The sequence below is a fragment of the Symphalangus syndactylus genome, chromosome X (assembly GCF_028878055.3).
Source record: "Symphalangus syndactylus isolate Jambi chromosome X, NHGRI_mSymSyn1-v2.1_pri, whole genome shotgun sequence".
Lineage (NCBI taxonomy): Eukaryota > Metazoa > Chordata > Mammalia > Primates > Hylobatidae > Symphalangus > Symphalangus syndactylus.
The window spans coordinates 82369312-82392970 of NC_072447.2; the positions used below are offsets into that span (position 1 = coordinate 82369312).

Genomic DNA, 23659 nt, shown 5'->3' on the forward strand with positions numbered 1-23659 from the left:
GAGGTTAGATTGCAGTAAGTGCCACTTCACATTTCCCAAAGCCTGTGTGACAGGTGTGGCAGGCTCAGACTCCCCACAGAGAAGTTGTCTGCCCAGTTTGAAGGGTAAATGCTACTGCAGTGCCTAAGGCCACTCCTTATTAAAGGCAGCTTTAGCTCAGCTGCCTTTGCAGGAAGGAGGGAAAATAGGTGTGGAAAGGAGCTTCCCTGAATTGAAACTTGAATCTGGAGGTAAACAGAGCTGGGACTTGTTCCAACATTGGCTTCTACAACCTGGAAGCAAGAGCACCCTATGGCCTAGCAAATACATGTTCACTGAGGGAGGCTTTACCGCCTTATTTCTAAACGTTAATCAACTGCAGAAATCATTAAGAAGAAAAACATTTGGCAGGGGAGAAGGTTTCTTTATAGAGGAATTTGTTCCATTATTTCAATTCAAAACCTTGAACATTCCCAGTCCTGGAGTCCTCACTGATTCTCAGGCATACACGCACACACACACACACCCACACACCCACACACCCAGACCTGAGCGAGTTTGGGTCAGAGATACAGCTGGCCACTAATGTGACTTGTGGCTTTCTAGCCCTGTGAGAAAGAATAGAGCCTGGAATTGAAAAATTGAAACTGGCAAGCACTTCAGAACTACTGCAAATTGGCATTTGGCCAATGCAAAGAGACTCAAAGGTGGCAAGGGCAAGTTAGCAACGAATTAAACTGATTAAAGCAGAAGTACAGTGAGCTTCAGCAGGCTAAGGCCCAGCTTTCAAGACCTAAGACCAAGAATAAGGGTGTTTTCATTTTTTATTTGTTAATCTCAGCATCATACTTTTTTGCTGTGTGACTTTGAGCGAGCAGGTTAATCTCTCATTGCTTCACTGTTTCAAACATGTTGAACTGACTAGAATAATAAACCATCACTTTCCTTTCTCCCAGCAAGCCTTCATAGTTAAATGCACTTTTGCACTATTACAATTAAACAATGCAACCAAAACTGTAGGCAACAATTCTAATCGTGTGTGTGTGTGTGTGTGTGTGTGTGTGTGTGTGAAGTGGTGTGGCTTTGTTGGGAATGGATGTCTTGCCTCTCACAGTAAGTGCTGAAGAAGTTTTAATAACTGTCACTGTCTTTGTGCTCAGGCTCTGGAAAAATTGAGCACCCCACCTCACTCCTCACTCCATGGACTGGGGAAACTATCACAGTCTTTTCCTCAGGGTCAACTTCCACGACCCAGGTAACTCCAGAATTGGCTCCCTTTGGGCCCCAAGGGCAACACTCGCCCTTGCCTTGTAAGTGGAGGGGAGTATATTAGAGTGACCCTTGGTCACACCCTAAGCCATTTGAGAGAGAAATGAAACTTCTCTGAATGAATATTTCAGTAGCAGGAATCCTAGAAATGTCTACCTAGATCTTATTGTTATTGTTGTTTTGTTTTAGAAGAAAAAGATCTAGCCAAAGGACAGGAACAAACTTGCTGGAAAATATACCACGCCATTGTTTTCCTCTCTACGCAAGTCCCTGCCTATACCATTTTAAATGGCTAAATAGCAAATATGTGCCTTAAAAATATTTACTGTCAAGATTTCAATGTAGAAGTCTGCTTTTTGAAAAAGATGTGCATTATGACATTATAAAGTTAAGTGGAAAAAAGCAAGATAAGGTACAATCAGAGAAACAAAAATTGTACAAGAAAAAAGATCAGAAGTTCAAAATAGGAAAATGGACAATTCTTGATATCTTCATTCTTCTTACTTTTCTGTATTTCCCATGCTTTATTAAAATGGATAATTTTTACGATGAAAAATTGCAGTTCTAGGTTTCCTTTCCCTCTCTCCCTCTCTCTCTCTCTCTCCCCACCACTCTCTCTTTTCCTTGGAAACATTTCAAGTACAAGACAGGGAGCAGAAATCTTGAGTATAATATTCAATGAATGTGTGCCCTTGTTAAGTCATTTTCCTTCTCTGGGCCTCTGTTTTACTACTTCATGGAATGGGGTAACAGACAGGCAAGGAAGTGTCCCTAGAGACTTCCAATTTTGCTCTTCAGTATTTTACAAGCAGAACCACTAGGCTAGCCCAGCTGCCTAGAACCTTTGCAGATCAAGTCTACAGTAGGACACTGAGCTCTCTGGTCCTAAGAGCCATCAGTTGGTTGGATTTTCCAACTTTCCTGTAATGTGGTTATATATTATTTTTATCATAAAAATATCATGAAAAAGTAATGTACATGTCATCAGCTCCAGGGTACAGTTTGAGTAGAAAAGGGGAATGTAAAAAAGAAAATAGAATAAATTCCAAAACAAGATGTTGAGTAAAAACAAAACAAAACCAAAAACTTGTTGCAGAATGACACATACATTAAGGTATTACTTATATAAATTTTAAAAACACACAGACAAGTTTTATATATTATTTATGGGAAGAGGGGAGAGGAGAGGCATACTTTCATGCAAAAGTATAAAACAAAATGGAAGAATACATACCAAGCTTATCTTAGTGTTTGCTTCCGAAAATGGAGAGGAATGTGACTGAAAATAGGCGACATAATTTAACTTGTCTGTAACGTTTTATTTCTCTGAGTAGAGATCCAAGTGTGTTTCTTATATTATTCCCAGTCTTTTCAATACTTTTATAATTATTCAAAATAAAGACAAACGTCAGGCGCAGTGGCTCACACCTGTAATCTTAGCACTTTGGTAGGCCGAAGCGGTCAGATTACTTGAGATCAGGAGTTCGAGACCAGCCTGGCCAACATGGTAGAACCCCGTCTCTACTAAAAATACAAAGATTTGCCAGGCATCATGGCGGGTGCCTGTAATCCTAGCTACTTGGGAGGTTGAGGCATGAGAATTGCTTGAACTCAGGAGTTGGAGGCTGCAATGAGCCAAGACTGCACCACTACACTCCAGCCTGGGCAACAGAGCGAGACTCCATCTGTCTCAAAAACAAAACAAAACAAACAAAAACAAAAACAAAAATAAAGACACAAATAATTTCTAAAAACAAAAGGTTGAATTATTTCTTTTCTCTATTTTTCAATATTTGTGAGATGTTCATGGATTATTCTGATAAATGATGAATGAATTTATTCTTAAAACAAAAGAAATAGGAAAAAAAGGCTGGGCAGGGTGGCTCATGCCTGTAATCCCAGCACTTTGGGAGGCTGACGTGGAAGGATTGTTTGAGCCTAGGAGTTTAAGACCAGCCTGGGCAAGATGACAAGACTCTGTCTCTACACAATTTTTTTTAAAAATTAGCCAGGCATGGTGGCACACGCCTGTAATGCCAGCTACTTGGGAGGCTGAGGCAGGAGGATCCCTTGAGCCCAGGAATTCAAGGCTGCAGTAAACTGTGTTTGTGCCATTGTACTCCAGCTTGGGTGACAGAGCAAGACCCCGTCTCTTAAAAAAAAAAAAAGGAAAAGAAAAGAGAAATGAAAGAAGGGGTAAGAGGCTGTGGACTGGGATAAGATAGAAGCTCTGGGTGCCTAGGGACCTTTTTGTTCCAAGGAAATGAACAAAATCCTGTTCTAGACCATAAGCCAGGAATTTAACAAGTGGACCTATTACAAGATATGGGTTCCTGGGTGTCCCAGACTTCCCCCTCCACCATGTGTTTTTAAGCTCTTCTCTGTTTCATTTATTTTCTCCGGACAGAAATTTCCAGTGAGTCTCTTCCAACTGCCTAGCCTTTCAGGGACAAATTTTCCATCTTGGCTTCCAAGGCGGCTGTTATAACACCACAAATCACCTTCTGCCATCCCTTCTTGAGCCAAATTCCTACTGGTTTCCAGGAATCATATGGGGAATATGGTTCTCTGAATTTATTCCCTCACAGTACTTAGCTTGCATTTCTTAAGCTAAATGTCTTACTACAAAAGCTGAACTTGCTGAAAATGAAGCTTTTCATTTTTCCCCTACTGCCCTCTCCCAAGATAAATCCCTGTCACAGTCATAAATGCCATGTTTATCCTCCAACTCCAAAGAAATCTCAGGCATCCTAGCCTCTTTGCTGCATATTAATTGATCATTGAATGTATTTGCTTTCATCAACTCACTGTCTGATTTCCCCCATCATACCTTTGGCCAGTCCTTTTTCCCCAGCCCTAATCTACAGACCCTCCTTGCTTTTTCAGGGCACCTTATAATATGGTGTTTTTGAATGTCTCTTCTCACCTTGACCCCCTGCCATACCCAGGAGGCACAGCCTGTCTTTCCTGATGTAACTGAAGTGCTGGTTCCAGACTTTACTCTCTAAGGGTAGCAATGACTTTGCATCTAGCCACACAATACGCCAGGAAAACAGCTGCAGTCAAACAAGATATGAATCTCGAGGAACATCAAGGGAAATGTTGAAGGCCCTGCTGATAAGTGACAGGAGGTAGTTTGGGAAGGTGGTCAGGTGAGGGGAGAGTTGTTAAATGAAATGGATAAGTAAAGCCTTTGTGTGTTCAGAAGCAAGAGCACCCCCCCGCCCCTTACCTCGCTGTTCAAAGAGAACACTAATAGGGCAAGCTAAGGGAAGGGATCATGGCCTGGGCCTGTAATCATCACTCTGTGCCTGATAGAGAGTGTAGTTGTGTGCAACTCACTTTAAAGTGTCTGAGACTTAATTCCTCCACCTGGAAAATGTTGCCACCATAGACGCTGTTACTGTGGGAAACGACCTTAGAGATCATCATCTCTAGACCAAGCCTCCATTTCACAATTTGAAAATTCTGAGGCCCAGAGAGAGAGAGAAGCTTGTCCTACATGACCATCAATATTTACCTTTCCTAAGTCCATGAAGATGTTTGTGAGGCCAAATGAAATAAAACATAGGAGTCCTTTGAGTCCTTTAGAAGGAGCTATAGGATGATCAGGCATTATTATTGGCAGCCTAAATGCCTATGGTCCCTTAACATCAATCTGTCGCCTGAATCAAAAAACACCAGTATATGATTTTACTTCCTCAGGACCACTGAACAAACAACTGTCTCCCTCAGCTGGCCATCTCAACAACCAATGGAAATGGCAGCTCTGACCTATCATCCACTGCTCCTTCTCCCACCTCAGGCTGTGTCAGCTGCTTGAGCACACCCTCTACCTGACGATCTGGAAACAGGCTGCTTCCCTCTGCAAACATCCTCCTCTGGGCCCCTTGTGGTCACTACTACCTTATACCATGTGACACCTGGTATTTCAGTGCCATAAGTAGATGACATGAAACAGGGCCTCCTAGAGGGTTATTGGGAGTGGGGCCCAGAGCCATACAGATCAGAGAAAGGCTGAGGAAACCCAAGAGGACAGTCCAAAAGGCAAAGTAAAGAGCATACCTAGGAGCACACTTTTCCTTTCAGCGCATATTATGACAAAATAGACTTTCATTTCAAAGTGTAATCTGAGAGTGCTCTTGTCTAGTATATGGCCTGGTTGTCTGAGGCAGGCCTGTGGATTCTTCAGTCTAATAAACTATAAACCGCATTTTCAGAAAACAAAAGGAATTCCATTCCTGGTGTTAACTACATCCACTCTGGCCTTCCCTTAACCAATTCTGCTCAGTGCTGGAAGATATTGAAGTCATATCTAAGGTTATAATAGTAAAGGTGAAAATCAAAGGGAAGAGATTAATTCACTTACCTGCTTTTCATCTTTCAGTGATTGTCTAGAAGTATCCTGGACTTAATGAATCACGAATCACGGCAGTCGGCAATGTCATGGCATCACCACTTTATTTGGACAATAAGCAAATGGGTTTTTCTGTTCACTCAGGTGCTAAATCCACGTAAGTATAGTTACCAAAGCATTACTGAATTAGGGTGAAAAATGTGCACATGCACGCACACACAAACACAAACACACACACCCCACAGTGGCTGATATGGTTTGGCTCTGTGTCCCCACCAAATCTCATCTTGAATTATACTCCCATAATTCCCACATGTTGTGGGAGGGACTCAGTGGGAGATAATTTGAATCATGGGGGCAGTTTCTCCCATACCATTGTTGTGGTAGTGAATAAGTTTCATGAGATCCAATGGTTTTATCAGGGGTCTCCACTTTTGCATCTCCCTCATTTTCTCTTGCCACCACCATTTAAGAAGTGCCTTTCACCTCCCGCCATGATTCTGAGGCCTCCCCAGCCATGTGGAACTGTAAGCCCAATTAAACTTCTTTTTCTTCCCATTCTCGGGTATGTCTTTATCAGCAGCATGAAAATGGACCAATACAGTAAATTGGTACCAGTAGAGTGGGGCGTTGCTGAAAAGATACCTGGAAATGTGGAAGTGACTTTGGAACTGGGTATCAGGCAGAGGTTGGAACAGTTTGGAGGGCTCAGAAAAAGGAAAATGTGGGAAAGTCTGGAACCTCCTAGAGACTTGTTGAATGGCTTTGACAAAAATGCTGATAGTGATATGAACAATAAGGTCCAGGCTGAGGTGGTCTCAGATGGAGATGAGGAACTTGTTAGGAACTGGAGCAAAGGTGAACTTTGTTATGTTTTAGCAAAGAGACTGGTGGCATTTTGCCCCTGCCCTAGAGATTTGTGGAACTTTGAACTTGAGCAAAATGATTTACGGTACCTGGTGGAATAAATTTCTAAGCAGCAAGGCATTCAAAATGTGACTTGGGTGCTGTTAAAAGCATTCCCTTTTAAAAGGGAAACAGAGCATAAATGTTCAGAAAATTTGTAGCCTGATGACGCAGTAGAAAAGAAAAACCCACTTTTTGAAGACAAATTCAAGCTGGCTGCAGAAATTTGCATAAGTAACAAGGAGCCAAACGTTAATCCCCAAGACAATGGGGAAAATGTCTCCAGGGCATATTACAGGTCTTCATGGCAGCCTCTCCCATCACAGACACAGGAGCCTAAGAGGAAAAAATGGTTTTGTGGGCTGGGCCCAAGGTCCCCATGCTGTGTGCAGCCTAGGAACTTGGTGCCTTGTGTCTCAGCTGCTCCAGCTGTTGCTAAAAGGGGCCAATGTACAGCTTGGCCCATGGTTTCAGAGGGTGCAAGCCCCAAACCTTGGCAGCTTCCATGTGGTGTTGAGCCTGTGGGTGCACAGGTGTCAAGAATTGAGGTTTGGGAACCTCCACCTAGATTTCAGAAGATGCATGGAAATACCCGGATGCCCAGGCAAAAGTTTGCTGCAGGGGTGAAGCCCTCATGGAGAACCTCTGCTAGGGCAGAGCAGAAGAAAAATGTGGGGTTAGAGCCCCCACACAGAGTCCCTACTGGGGCACTGCCTAGTGGAGCTGTGAGAAGAGGCCCACCATCCTCCAGACCCAGAATGGTAGATCCACTGAAAGCTTGCACCGTGTGCCAGGAAAATCCACACTCAGTGTCAGCCCGTGAAAGCAGCCAGGAGGGGTGCTATAACCTGCAAAGCCACAGAGGTGGAGCTGCCTAAGACTATGGGAACCTATCTCTTGCATCAGCGTGACCTGGATGTGAGATATGGAGTCAAAGGAGTTCATTTTGCAGCTTTAGAATTTGACTGCCATGCTGGATTTTGGACTTCCATGGGCCCTGTAACACCTTTGTTTTGGCCAATTTCTCTCATTTGGACACAGGTATTTACCCAATACCTGTACTCCCATTGTACCTGGGAAGTAACTAGCTTGCTTTTGACTTTACAGGCTCATAGGTGGAAGGGACTTGTCTTGTCTCAGATGGGACTTGCCTTGTCTCAGATGAGACTTTGGACTGCGCACTTTTGGGTTAATACTGAAATGAGTTAAGACTTTGGGAGACTGTTGGGAAGGCATGATTGGTTTTGAAATGTGAGGACATAAGATTTGGAGGGGCCAGGGGTGGAATGTTATGGTTTGGCTCTGTGTGCCCACCCAAATCTTATCTGAATAGTATTCCCATCATTCCCTCATGCTGTGGGAGGGACCTTGTGAGAGATAATTTGAATCATGGGGGCAGTTTCCCCCATACTGTTGTGGTGGTAGTGAATAAGTCTCGCGAGATCTGATGGTTTTATCAAGGGTTTCTGCTTTTGCATCTCCCTCATTTTCTCTTGCTGCAACCATGTAAGAAGTGCCTTTCACCTCCCACAATTCTGAGGCCTCCCCAGCCATGTGGAATTGTAAGTCTAATTAAACCTCTTTTTCTTCCCAGGTAAGTCTTTATCAGCAGTGTGAAAACAAACTAATACAGTGGCTTACAGGAAAATGGCAAGAAAAGGTGACTCCAGGTTCTCTTCCTAGATTTGTATAACAGTATCCTGACCCTTTGGCCCCTCAGCACAACTAGTGACCACTGTCTTCAAAAGTAAGTGGCAGCCAGATGTGGTGGCTCACGCCTGTAATCCCAGCACTTTGGGAGGCCAAGGTGGGAAGATCACCTGAGGTCAGGAGTTTGAGACCAGCCTTGACAACATGGTGAAACCCTGTCTCTACTAAAAATACAAAAATTAGCCAGGGGTTGTGGCAGGCGCCTGTAATCCCAGCTACTCAGGAGGCTGACGCAGGAGAATCACTTGAACCCGGGAAGCGGAGGTTGCAGTGAGCTGAGATCGTGCCACTGCACAGAGCAAGACTCCTTCTCAAAGAAAAAAAAGTAAGTGGCATATTTGGAGCCTTCTTAAGAGACAAAGTGACAAATTGGGATTTTGGTTGCTCCCATGATACCATCTCCATATCTCTGAGTAGCAGACTAGCAACACTCACCTCCTCCCCACATATATACATACTGGAAGGATCTGGGTGAGCTATAGTCCAGGGTTTTAAAACCAACATCTTGGCTTTGGGTTATAAAGCATGTTTATTTTCTCTTTACAGCCTAACTCTGAAACTGCTTCTTTCTCAAATGAGTGTGTATTTTTGTTTCATTTTAAGTCAAACCACATAGATCTGAAAAATCCCACTATAGCCCTGGCTCAATTCCCCTTTCTTTCACCTATTTAGCCAAGTGGATTTGACTGTGTTATGAAATATCTTAACATGTCAAAGCCACAGCTTTGCACATACAGGTCTTGCTAAGGGAAAAGGTCATGTGACCTGTATACTATACATACAATACATATTCAATAGACACTAGGTATTCCTCTTCCCTTGCCAAGAGATACAGTACACAGGCAGTCCATAAATACAAGCACATTAGGATGTATACACACATAGAGCCAGTAAGGGAAAATATAACAAACTGCCCCAAGGGGAGATTGAAAACACTGAATCTACATTGAGTACACCCCCACTAATCTAAGCAAAGAGAGACTTGAGAAGGCAACAGTTATTTCAGTGTACAAAGAAGCTGTGTAACAGGGTCCACTAACTCTTTGGGACTTGGACAAAAAGTGCCAACAAGTCAACAGAGAGCTCAGTGAAGGACAGAATTCTTACATAAATGCTCCCCACCTGGCTGAGCATGCTGGGAGTCTCAAGGATTAGAACATTAAGGCCACCAAGATGCCAAATAAACCCTAGATCCTATAAACTCAATGAATATCCTTTTCATAACTCACTCTTTTCTGTTAATGTTTCCTCAATCAATGGTTACCTCAGTCATGGAGGTCAAGTATGTTGCTACAAATAAGCAAACTAACTGCCATCTAATACGGAATACTTTCCCTCTACTCAAATAGAGTGGTACTAGGATCTGCAGCATGCCACGCCATGTCTTTCACAATGGCTGAGAGGACAAAACTTAGTTAATACTATGGATACTAACTCTGCCCTACTGGATCCATATTAACCAGATGAGTTCTCTGTGCCCATATTTCTCTAGATAGAACTCACAGCACCTCAGGTTTTGGAACCAAACCCTAGTCATGGACTTCAGATCCAATAATTAGATCCTTGTCTTATTCTATCTGTGCCACAGTTTTCCCAAACCCCAATTCCTTGGAGTTCCAAGCTCCTTTACTGCTCCCTCCCCCAACCTCAGTCTTCCTAGAGCAGTGATAGAAATGCTCTACATATATGTTATCCAATATGATAGCCACTAACCATACATGGCTACCAAGCACCTGAAATGTGGCTGAATTCCAACCCCTAACAAGCAATAATGAGAAGTCCTGCCCTCCAACTGTCAGCAAGCAAGCAGACTTCTACTACCATCTGGCAGTAACAAGACAGCAACTCCCTTCCCCAGGAATTGGAGCTCCTGGAGCTAGAGCAGTGCCAGAGAAAGCTAGATAAAACAGAAAGTTTAAATAAGATCCAAAGTCTCATGACATACCACAAAATGTATATATTTCTATAAAAATCACTTATCATACCAATGACCAGAAAGATCTCAAACTGAACGAAAAAAGGCAATCAATAGGTGGCAAAACCAGGATGAAAGAGATATTAGAATTATCTGACAAAGATTTTAAACAGCCATCACAAAAATGTTTCAATAAATAATTAGAAACACTCTTGAAACAAATGAAAAATAGGAAGTCTCATAAATATAATAATCAAAACATAAAAACTCAATGTATGGTCTCTACAACAGAATGAAGAAGATGGAGAAAAGAATCACTTAACTTGAAGATATAATGATAGAAATTATCTAGTCTGAACAACAGAGAAAAAATAGACTGAGAAAAATGAACAGGCCTCGGGGACCTGTAGAACTACAAAAACAAGATCTAAGTTTTCTGTCATCAGAAGAAACCATGAAGAATAGAAGACAGGACAGAAACATTATTTGAAGGAATAATACTTGAAAACTTCCAAAACTTGGCAAAAGACATAAACCTGCAGACATAAGAAGCTTAGCATATACCAAACCAGATGAACCCAAAGAAATTTTGCCAAGGCACATCATAGTCAAACTTCTAAAGACTAAAGAAAAAAAAAAACTTTAAAAGCAGCAAGAGAGAAATGACACCTTAACTACAAGTGTAAAACAATTCAAATGAAAGCAGATTTCTCATCAGAACCCATGAAGACCAGAAAGAAATGGCACAACATTTTTCAAATGCTTTCAGGAAACAACAACAACCTGTCAACCAGGATTTCTACATCAGGTGAAAATATCCTTCAGGAATGAATGGGAAATCAATAAATTCTCAGAAGAAGGAAAACTAAGATAATTTGTTGCTAGCAAACCTGCATTAAAAGAATAAGTAAAGGAAGATCTCTAACAGAAAAAAAATATAAAAGAAGAAATCTAGAAACCTCAGAAAGAAACAAACAACAACAGAAAGAGTAAAAGGGTAAATATAATTGACTTTGCTTCTCCCATTGGGTTTCTCAATTATGTTTGAGGGTTGAAGCAAAAATTGTAGCATTGTCTAATGTAGTTCTAAATATATGTAGAGAAAGTAAGGCAATTATAAGTGGGGAAGGTTAAAGGAACTTAAAGAGGGGTAAGGTTTCTATAATTTACTCAAAACAGGTAAAATATTGATACTAGTAGACTATAATAAGTTATGTACTTATAGACACTTTGGAAAATAGATTTTCAGTTTCTGAAAAAACTGTAAAGTCAGTTTTTAGTTTAAAAAACTAAAACATACATTTACCATACAATGCGGCAATTGCACTCCTGGGAGCTTTTCCCAGAGAAATGAAAACTTATGTTCACACAAAAATGCTAGGCCAGGTGCAGTGGCTCATGCCTGTAATCCCAGCACTGTAATTCCAACTCTGTAATCAGAGGCTAAGGCAGGTGGATCACTTGAGGTCAGGAGTTTAAGACCAGCCTGGCCAACATGGTGAAACCTATCTCTACTAAAAATACAAAAATTAGAAAAATTAGCCAGGCATGGTGGCATGCGCCTGTAGTCCCAGCTACTCGGGAGGCTGAGGTAGGAGAACTACTTGAACCTGAGAGGTGTAGACTGCAGTGGGCCGAGATCGTGCCACTGCACTCCAGCCTAGGCAACAGAGAAAGTCTCTGCCCCACTCAAAAAAACAAACAAACAAAACCAACCAACCAAACAAAAAACACCTGTATGCTAATGTTCATAGCAGCTTTATTTGTAATAACCAAAAACTCCAGACAACCAAAATTTCTCCCTACAGGTGAATGATTAAATAAACTGATACATTAATACCATGTAATACTGTTCAACAGTAAAAAGAAATGAACTGTTAATGCCCAAAACAACTGGAATAGATCTCAGGGCATTATGCTGAGTGAAAAAAGCCAACCCCCAAAAGTCACATACTCAATGATTCCATTTATATAAAAATATTGAAATGATAAAACTTTAGATATGGAAAATATATTGGTGATTGCAAGGAGTTTGATATGGCAAAGGAGTGGGGGTGAATGTGGCTACAAAGACTATATAGGTGTAGTCTTTGTAGACTATATAGGTGTAGATCTCACAAAAGAGATCTCTAGTGGTGATGAAATAATATTTTATCTTGATTGTGATGGTGGATACACAAATATACATGTGTTCTAGCTGGGCACGGTGGCTTACACCTGTAATCCAAACAATTTGGGAGGCCAAGGCAGGAGGATTTCTTGAGTCCGGGAGTTCAAAATCAGCCCGGGCAACACAGTAAAACCATGTTTCTACAAAACTAAAAATACATAAAAAACACAAATATACACATGTGATAAAGTGATACAGAACTACACACAACTATTATGCAAAATGTAACCATTGGGGCATTGGGAGAAGGATACACAGGGCCTCTCTGTCCTTGCAACTTCCCGTGAATCTATAATTATTCAAAAATAAAAAGTAACAACAAAAAAGTCAAGTCACTGTGGTAGGCAGAATAACGGCCTTCCAAAGATGTTCACATCCTACTCCTAGAACCTGTGAATATGTTAGGTTACATGGCACAAGAGGTATTAAAATTGCAGATAGAATTATGGTTGAAAATCAACAAATCTTGGGATGGAAATATTATCCCAGATTATCCATCCAGGTAGACCAAATATAAGTAGAGGGGTCATTATAAACAGAAGAAGGAGGTAGAAGAGTGAGAGTCAGAGAAGGAAATGTAATGATGGAAGCAAGATTTAAGTGATGCAGTGTGAGGAAACAATCTCCCATCTCTGGCTTAAACATGGAAGGGGACCATGAGCTAAAAAATTCCAGCAGCCCCTAGAAGCCAGAAAAGCAAGAAAATGGAGTCTCCACCCAGAGCCCCCAGAAAGAAATATAGCCCTGCCTACACCTTGATTATAGCCTAGCCAATGCCTAGTTCAGACACTTAATCTCTGACCTTCAAAACTGTAGAAATATAAATTTGTTGTTTTAAACCACTAAGATCTTGGAAATTTGTTAGAGCAACCATAGTAGAAAACTGCTAAAGCTACCAAATAGGGGTTAAAAACCAACCCACTCAAAGATGGACAGATGGCTTTTTGCAGAGTACATTCAATTCATTAGTCTGAATCAACAACTCCATACTATAATTTTAAGGCAGTAGTCAATACATCATGGCTAATGATATTTGCAATTCCACATCACCAATGATAGCAGTGACAGAAATGTTGCCTCAGAATCACAGGGAAACAATCACATTATTCCCTATTAAATGGGGCCTGCTAAACTAATGCAGGGATAAGAAAAGAAGCATTTGTGCCATAGGGGCTGGAAATCTTGTCTCAACCCAGCTAGAGATACCTATTTGCCAAGAAACTCCCTGCGGTTTGATTTGTCTCCTCCAAAACTCATTTTGAAATTTAATCCCTGATGTGGCAGTATTGAGAGGTGGAGCCTTTAAAAGGTGAATGGATTAATCCATTCATGGATTAATGGATTAATAGGTTAATGGATAAATGGGTTATCATGGGAGTGGGACCGGTGGCTTTATAAGAAGAGGAAGAGAGAGACCTGAGCTAGCACATTCAGCCCCCTTGCCATGTGATGCCATGGTACTGCTTCAGGACCCTACAGAGAATTCACCAGCAAGAAGGCCCTCACCAGATGCAGCCCCTCTACCTTGAACTTTTCAGCCTCCACAACCTTAAGAAATAAATTCCTTTTCTTTATAAATTACTGAGTTTCAGGCATCCCATTATAAGCAACAGGAAACAGACTAAGACATTTACCAAGGGGTAGAACATAGAAACAACAGAAGAATGCATTGAATTAGGAAAATAGTGGGGTAAATTCATGCAGATGGTAAAAAGACCCAGCCAGGAGCAAAGCTAATTCCCTATGAGACAGAAAAATTCATTTTATTCTTTTATCTGTCCCCAATATCTCAGAGTAGATGTTCAACAAGTGTTTGCAGAATTGAATCAGTAATTATCATTAATGGACCCCTCCAGTCTTAGGGTTCTATTAACCCACATGCTCTGCAGTATTCTAAACTACCAAGACAAGAAGCAATAAACATTTATTCATGAATCTGAATACCACTTGATATGGTTTGGATTTGTGTCCCTGCCCAAATCCCACGTTGAATTGTAATCCCCAATGTTGGAGGACAGGCCTGGCGGGAGGTAGTTGGGTCATGGGAGGCCGATTTCCCCCTTGCTGTTCTCATGATAGTGAGTGAGTTCTCATAAGCTCTGGTTGTTTAAAAGTGTGTAGCACCGCTTCCTTTGGTCTCTTCCTCCTGCTCTGGCCATGTAAGACATGCCTGCTTCCACTTCTGCCAGAATTGAAAGTTTCCTGAAGCCTCCCCAGCCATGCTTCTTGTACAGCCTGTAGGACCATGAGCCAATTAAACCTCTTTTCTTTGTAAATTACCTAGTTTCAGTTATTTCTTTATAGCAGTATGAGAACAGACTAACATACCACCTATTACTACCATCCCAACTGCAAGGTGCAGATGTGGCATATATTTGTGTTTGCAGAGCTTAAGGAGCTTTGCCTTTAATATATGATGTTAGATATCCAGGAGGAAATACATTAACTCTCTCCAAGATGTCTAATACTCCAAAAGGCTCATGTGTCTCAAGGTCCCCATGAAGGTATCTAGACACCATCTCCCTCTCTGACTCCATCACCATACCTAATGATTGCTGCTAGAAAGAGTTCCCCATATTTGTCAGAACCTTGGCTAAGAGAAATACATAGAGTGAGAGAAACAGATGAAACAGAGAGAGGTAGAGGCGGATGAAATGTGAGTGAGATTTTATGGAATATATTTTATATATTAATGATGAACTTGTGTGGGGGGTGTGTGAAAGCTGAACAGGCATTTTGAAGAATCAGAGAGTTGACAAGTCAATAATTTGGGGAAACTAGTCTTGACTTGTTTTTGGTGAGAATGGTAATGTAAAGGTGAGTGCTAAGTGGCTCTTCTTCATAATAAAAAAATGTCTGTGAAGGCTAATTAGAAAAATGCTTGTACGGTAGCTGAGGGATGTGGCCCATAAATATACTAATAACATGTTTTTTGAGAGAGACATTTAATGGCTTCCATTTCAAGCTACCATGACCATGACAGCCATACAATGAGAATTCTGTAACAGCTAGGGAAAGGCTAGTACAGAGGTTTAAACTCACAATACATGGTTGGGATTCCTGAAAATGTATGCAAGTGTTATATGTGTAAATATGCACTTTTCTGAAGAAAGTATCCTTGGCATTCACTGAATTTTCACAGGGGTTCATGCCAAGGTTAGGGACTATTGGCTAGATGATGATGGCCCACTTTTTCTACTTCCCTACTTAGTAAAACAGCACATCTTCAGGATGTGTTCCAGTTATTTAGTAACTAAAGACAAAGCATCTTCCTATTCAAGCAATTTGCTGAGATCTAGTCTCTGGCTTAATAAATCACATGCATGTCTGGAATAACATGACAAATATTGGGGAGGAAGGCATAAAGAATTTAGTGGCACAACAAAATTTGGATTACTCACCTGGGCAGGAAAGAAAAAATAACCATTGACATTTTGACTCAAACAAAAAAATCCATTTGTGGATTTCACTTTTCGGGTCACCCCCTGCCACTCTACCAGGCTCTGGGCAATCTCCAAACACTAGATATGAGCTGAAATATAATCATGAAATGTGGACTCATTCTAACATTGAACCAAATGAAGCTCAATTAAGAAGAGGAAGCTTGAAAATGTTTGCAGAAGCAACTCTAAATGGCTCCAATTTTTTTTCTTGTCTGCATTATTTCTTTTTCCATGGCAGGCCAGATTTGGCCTGTGGGCCACAGTTTCTTTTAACTCCTGCCCTAGATCGATGAAAGCCAATCATGGATACTGGGAGAACTGAGAGGTAGTTGAAAAGATCATCGTGTCCATTATGGAAAAGGCAAATTGAAAAACTATATACATAACAGTAATGACCACATGCAAACCATTTGAAACAGAAAGTTGCCTGTGCACTTCTCAAATCTATTCTGAAAAGAATTAACACTTCTCTTGGTGCTATGCCCTTGTATCTCACAAATAGCATGGTCAGGATGTTGCTTCTAAACCTAAGTTTCTCCTGATAAACTTTAAACTTATTAATTCTTACCAGTCTTTCATGAAAGTTAGAGCAGCCATTTTCCAACATGCAGACATCACCTCTTTATGTGCATGTGTATGTGCAAATACAAACAGGCATTTTGGAGGATGTCTTTGGAGCCAATAATCCAATTCTGTTGAGCCGAAACCCTGAATCATTTCAGGGGTTCTTCTCCAGAAAGATCTCTTAGCTAGGAAAAAGATAGGTTGAGCTGCGTTAGGGGACTATAATGTCTCCAAAGCTCATTATCCCCTCAAGTTTTGCAAATATAATCACCTCCCCAAATTGAGAATCATGGTTTCTTTCAAAGGTGGCTTATAGTAAGGTGATCACAAAATTATTTTCCAAACTGGGACATTTTTGAAGGTAAAATAAGTATGCCGGAGCAACAGGCATAAACCACAACATATGGTCACTCTACTTATAGTCCTCCATAGAGGAAATGTTTTAACTTCCCCCAAATAAAATGAATCTCTACACCTGTTCTTGACAGACGATGACTTGGCACTACTTTAGCACTCAGGCCCAAGGTATAAGTAATCTTGGTCTCAAACCTCTAAACCCCTTCAGTGTAAACATCAGGAGGAGCTTCTTGTTTAAGCTAGTGGTATAACACTTAAAATGGGCTACTGAGGGTGAGAAGCTGAAAATTTTTTTAATGGGGCTTGAGGGTGCTAGAGAAAACAGTAGATAATTGTTTACATCAAAATTATCACACTGGGGATAAATAAGATGACATATTGAAGTGCTCTTTGGAAAAGTAATAATTGTGTGCATAGTATTAATAGTTGGTCAGGAAGACTTCAGCTTCTTTTCCACCAGAGAAGATGGTAGGGAAAGAAATCAGATCACAGTGCTTACCTACAGAAAAAGACCAAAATGAGCACATTCCCTAGCAGAGGCCTGTGAATCAGTGTGGGCAATGAGGGACTGAAGGGAACAGAGACAATGAAGGTCCTCACGCCTACCTATAGCTGGCCCATAAAAGACCCTATCATCACTAAAAGGCAGCTTTCCCCAACCCTCCACTTTCCCAGCTGATGACACCCCAGACCAGATTTCCCCAAGGTTGTGATGTACTTACAAACAGAGCCACTGTTGTTTGAGAAGACACGGATGTTCACCTCTGCCTAAAAAGAAATTTTCTGGGCAAGAGAAAAGGTGTGAACTTAAAGGTAGCTCCAAGTGATGCAATCTTATCTGGTGCTCTTTGTTTTTGTTTTTCTAATTTTTATGGGTACGTAGTAGGTGTATATATTCTTTGTTTTGTTTTCAAGCAGCCCTGGAGAAGTGGCATACAGAATGTAACAAGTGCTTTGTGTCTGACCCTATGACCTTGGGTTTGAAAAGGTGCTCTGGTGGAGAAACTGTCCATTAGGGAGCTGGTGGCCAACTTTTCAGAGGAAGTAAAAGAAAAAAATGAAAAGAAAAAATGAATAATGTCCAAACCAAAAATCTCTTAAGATGGGAAAAACAAGGAAGCCAAATGACCTACTCCTTAGTCAATCATTCCCCTTCCCTTTCATTCACTTTGGCCCTTTTCTCCTTTTGCTTACTCCTACCAGGAACACTTATATATGTGCCATCAGATAAAAGCTTAAAGATAATGTAACAGTTGAATCCATTTAGAATCTATTTTCCTACCCTTACTAAGGGATATACAGAAGAAAAAATATTATTTACTAGAACTGGATTTAGGAACAGAGAAACTGCAACGAATGCTTCTCTGGATAGGCCAGTCCTTCTCCTGTGCAAATACACTATGGTGGTCAGTGAGACCAGGACCTCCATAGTGACCGTGTCTGGGATCCATGAACCCATCTTTGTGTGCTCCAACACTTAGCACTTTTCTCATCTTTCTCCCATCTCCTAAACACAGGCAACACCACCGCACCTTTAGTTCTCTCTGCTCACTAGGTAGCTTACAGGTAATCAGAAGATTGCGGAAAAAAGAAAAAGAGGGAAAAGAGACAGACTTGAAGTAAAACAGAAAGTGGCAGTACTGCAGTTGTTTGACTTTGGCAACAGGGTGCTACAGGTTTGTATGTGTGTGTGTGTGTGTGTGTGTGTGTGTGTGTGTGTGTGAGAAAAAGCACTGATGCATCAAAGATTTATTCACTGAACAGGTTGATTTATTTAACAGACTTGACATATGTCAAATTCTGCCATGTACTTACATAATTGTTACCAATTTATCAGAGCTGTTATTTAGGCAAATATTTGCTTTAAAAGTATTTTCCTTTAAATGACTTTCTCTAGCTTACTGCACAATCAATCCGTGGTTCATTTAAATTATGTTATGTTAACAATAGCTATTTGGTGAAGGTCTCTCAAATCTAATCTTCCCGAAGCCATTTCATCTCTACTCAAACTCTATCCCTCTTTTTTCCTAGTAATAAATTTCTGGCTAAAATCACACCATAGGGAAAACTTTAAATATATGTACAATGTATTTTTATGTCATGGTATTTTACACTTATGATTTATGATTTACAAAAAAAGCAGTTTATCAGTATATTGTTAAAATCACAGATCTGAATGCTGTTAACCTTAAAAACTGTCTAAAAGGACAAACGCATGTGTTTTTGTATGAGTTTATGTCAGGGGGGCCAGTTGGGAGAGCCAGGTAGAGAATTCATCAGAATAAGAGAAAGTAAATAGAGAAATTTCAAGTCTTACAAGTTTTGTTCAATCACCCTACCCCATGTGCACCAAAAAATTATATTTTTTAACTAGCATGCATGCAATCTGTCTAGATTTTTGGGGAGGTAAAATATTGGAAAGTATTTCTAAGAGACAAAAATGTCTGATCACTAGCCACCAGGGCTAGTTTCAGTTCCTCTATTGTAAATACGCTATTTGCAAAAACAAGAAGCTCATTTTTGACCTCCCAGGTTACACAGTGTGGGGACTATGAAAGACATGGAGGAAGAAAGGGAAATACCACCACCACACAAGTAAATTTTTGACCTAGTAAGCAAATACGTTTTTGTTGTTACTGCTGGGTAAAATGTATGTCTTCCAGAAATTAGACACTGTAATAAAAATGTACCAGCCCAAATTTAAATTGCTCACTAGACAGATGGTTAATTATATTCACAGCCACATATTTCACTGGGATAGAGTTTCAGACACTCAGCCAGTTTTATTTGATTAGCCGGTTTCCCAGTTAATATGTAAAATGACAGTTACTTAGGACTTTTTTGTTCCCTTCTAAAAATATTTTTTCAATAAGTGTAAATTCTCCTCAGCCATAAGAACGTCACTGCTGTAAATAAAACGTTTGGTCATATGTTACCTCATGTGTAAAAGATGTAAGGGAGATTCACCCTCCAAAACACAAATGGTCGTAAGGAGTTCAGAGAAGACCATTACAGCACCTTTTCTCACCAAGCAAAATATTCCAGGAACTCCTCCACCAAAAACAACCAAGGATATATTCAAATCCCGGGATTAAAGTGCTTTAGACATTTTTTTAAAACAGCCTTGCCAGCCCTACAACACAAATCATGTCTTTTCAGATAACAGTCTAGAAAATGCAACATTAGAAAAAGGCCACATAGCTAAATGTAGTGCTGTGCACAGCATTCAACAATATGCTGGGAGCCAAAATCCAGAAGCAAAATATGAGACCCACTTATTCCAAAATGCAACCAGAAGCTTGATAAAAATCAAGAGTGCTGTTGTCGAAATGGGGATGCCAATTTTTTTTTTTTTTTTTAACTTCGAAAAAGACAGAAAACCTTGCGCGGGTGATTCGGTCCCTCACGAATCAGACAGACAGAAGCAGTCATGCTGAAATCGCTGAATTCCTCAGCGGAACGGCGCCAACTCAGCAGCGCGGTTTCCACACTTTCCCGGAGCGGGACTCCGCTCCCCGCGCCGGCTCACGGCCTTCCCGCCCTACAGGGTGTACAAGACGCGAGCCGACGTGTGCTGCGGGGCGCGGCAGAGAGAAGCGCCAGAAGCCACACAGAAAAGCGTCAATTCGACCGCCACCGAGAGCGCGAAGGGGCCACAAGCCAATTTCCGCAAAGGAGATGAGCTGGGCGAGGCTAGGTCTGGCCCCCAACTTAAACCTGTCCGCAGCCTCGGCCGAGTGGCGCGTGTCCTGGGGGCGCTCTGTGGTCGCCACAGCTGCCCGGCTTCGCACCTTTGCGGCTTTGGTCCGAGCGCCCGGCCTCGGCCGCCGCGTGGGTTTTCCCGCTCTCGCCGAAGCGTGCCATGCCCATGCCCCATTCCCTGGCCAGGTTCTACCCTGCACCAGTCCGAAAGGAGGCGGCACTCTGCCGGGCTGTGTGCGTGTAAGCGCGGCGGCTCCGGTCCGCTCGCTTCCCCTCCCCCCGCAACCCCCTTCCTACGGCGCAAGCACAGAGGCCTTTCCTAGATTGCAGTGCCTGTCAGGGCGAGCCGGGATCTCTCGCCCTAGCGGCCTCGCTCCGTCGTACACAGAAACACACATTCGCACACAGACGTCCTCCCTTCCGTTTTCCCTTCCTTCTCTTCTAGCTCGACTTACCCCAGTTCATTCCACCCCCTGCCGCCGCCACCCCAAGCCAGCCGGGGAGCCGGCGAGAAGGCCAGGAAGCTGTATGGCAGCGCTCGTACTCACCTCACAGGCCGACTCCCGAGGCGCACGTCGCTGGCGGGCTCAGGCAGCAGGCGCTGTAGCTAGCGCGGTCGCAGTCAAGGCTGGGCTGTCGCCGTCGCCGCAGCTGTTCGAGCTGCCTTAGCCGCCACCGCCGCTGCTACTGCTACTGCTGCCGCCGCCGCCGCCGCCTCTGCCTCAGCTCCATGCGCTGGGCCCGCCAGGTGGACGCGCCTCTCTCTTCGCTCGCTCCCTCAGGCTCCGCCGCCGCCGCGCTAGATGGAGTCAGAGCTGTCGGGCTCTGGCCCTGAAACTCAGAGCTTCCGCGGCTGCCCGGCTGCTCCAAGGGTCCGTGCTTCGCTTGCACTGTCGCTCGCCCCGGCTGGAGCTACCTAGCGAGCGGGCTGCGCGCTCGGCGCCTGGAGCCCGCTCTGTGCGGTGGCTGCGGGCGTCCGCGAGAGGGAGAGAGAAGGGCGGCTGCTACTGTCGCTATAGCTGTTAAAGCTATTGCTAAATGCTGCTACTGCCGCTAATGCTACTGCTGTGGCGGCGGTGGCGGCGGCGGTTGCTGCTGCTGCTGCTGATGCTACTGGTTTTCCTTCCCAGGTTCTTCCCCTGCCTCGTCCCCCTCCTCCCCCTTCCTCCTCCTCCTCCTCCTCCTCCTCCTACTCCTCCTCCTTCTCTTCCTCCTCCCTCTTCTCCTCCCTCTGCCGCTTTTTTCAGAGCCTCTGCAGGCACTGCCTGGTCCCCTCTTCTCCCGGAGCTGTCTCTGCCCATTCAGAAAGGTGCCCAGAGTGGGGCCGCCTCTGCTGCCACCATCGCTATTGCCCCTGCCATTGTTTCCTCCAACACGGCTGTTCTTGCTGGACGCCTTCCCCCCTCTACCCTTCTTCCCCACCACAGCTCTCCCTTTCCCTCCCGCTCTCCTTACCCTCTCTACGGTCCCTTCCTTATGTGCCCCCCCAACTCTGTCCGTCTGTCCCTCCCTCCCCTCGGGCGCCCGGGAGCGCGCACTGCGCGGCCACCTGTCATAAAGGGCGCGCACCCCCCTTCCCCATTCCCACCCCGCCCCCCACTCGCGTTTCTGCTGCCCTTCCAGTCCACCACGCCACTGGTGCGTTCTTCCCCTGGCAGACACGCAACCGGACACCACTCTCCCATGCCTTTTAGGGCAGTTGTGTGTGCGGAGAGGGGCACTCTGAAGTTTGGGGAAGAATATTTAATGGTTTAATCCACCAAGCATCTAACCATTCAACCTTTACCTACTCTTAACTTCAGGGCCTGGGCCCCCAGGACGGTGGGTCCTGTTTGAAGGGTTGGATGAAGGCAGACAATTGGGGAGGGATGTTTGGGGAATAAAGGAAAGAAGGGAAGCTGAATACGGCCAGGAAGGAAAACAGATCTGCCTGATGGCTGTCATTGAAAAATCTCTTAAGTGATCATTTTCCTTCAGATGTCCTGGGAACTCAACAGGAAACAGCAAAACGATTGGAGAGCAACTCAGGAGGGACCATTTAGTACTTCTGGAGCCCTGGGTGCAAGGTTGAGGCCTGAGCCTCGGGAGATTTGTCACCACTAGGAGCCAAGGCAAGAGATGAAAAGGTTGGTACTAGAACAGAAGGGGTAAAAGTAGCTACTTTGTGTGCACTTGCTCCAACATCATTGCCAAAGCACAGCTTCTCCAGTCAGGCAGGGCCCAATTTCAGATTTCTTTGCTGCCACAGCTACAGCCTCATTTTGCTACGAGGGCTCAGGCTTTGAGATCTGTTGTGTGCAACTTCTCATCATCACCTGTCACACAACCCCTCCCCAGAAACAGCACAGAGGTGAGGGTATATTTTCTTCTCCCTGGCAAAGTACAGGAGACAAATGTTCCAGATATCCCATTGACAATAAGGTCTGGGTCAGTTTACCAAGTTTGAGGCTCTCTACCATGGGTCTTTCATTCCTGTATGGCTTTTACAACTCCTCATCTCTGTGCCTTTGTTTCTGTCATCCCACTTGCTTGGAAACACTCTTGTTATTTCTCCCTTTTATTTTATATCTATGAAACTCATCCATAAATAATAGCTCATCCTGAAATAATTATACTTATTGGGTCCTTACTATGTGCCAGACACTGTGCTAAGCAATTTACATGAATTATTTAATCTTCACAACAAACACAATTTTACGATCTCCATTTTACAAATGAGAAAAATCGAGTCACAAGGAAGTTAGGTATATGTGTCCTGAGGATAGGGATGATATCTTATTTATCTTGCATTTGTGAGACACTGTGCAAATATATTTGCATCTTTCAGGCACTGGAATAAATAAGAAGACAAAATTTGGCCTCTGCTCTCAAAAGCAAAAACAAACAAACAAACAAACAAAAAAGGTTAAACATGTAAAATGCCACCCATCTATTGGCTGGATCTCAATGTCCAGAATGAATTGCTCTTTTTCCGTTGTCGGAAAGCACGTTGTTTTCACCTATGTTAACTACATATGCTATTCTTCCTTTATAAAGTTAGTTGCTTATTTGTTATCAGTTATAATTTTTTTCAATGCCCTCCAGCCAAAAACTACCAGAAACACAACTGTAGTTGAACAATTTGGGTTTACTATTTGTTAAAGTGAGGGAGAACACACACCATGGGTGTTATGGGCTGATTTGCATTTCCCCAAAAATTCATATGTTGAAGCTCTGACTATTCCCAGTACCCCAGAATGTGACTGTGCTTGGAGACAGGGCCTTTGCAGAGGATACTAAGTTAAAAT

At 42.8% G+C, this 23659-nt stretch overlaps 1 protein-coding gene across 1 annotated transcript in view; it reads right to left on the reverse strand.

The window, feature by feature from the left end:
* The window catches only part of NEXMIF (neurite extension and migration factor), a 191854-nt gene extending 170319 nt beyond the window's left edge, over positions 1 to 21535 (reverse strand). Inside the window, exon 1 of the mRNA XM_055267382.2 lies at positions 20921 to 21535. The gene's annotated coding sequence lies outside the window, so the exon portion shown is untranslated. The remainder of the gene's footprint in view (positions 1 to 20920) is intronic.
* Between the last annotated feature and the right edge of the window lie 2124 nt (positions 21536 to 23659).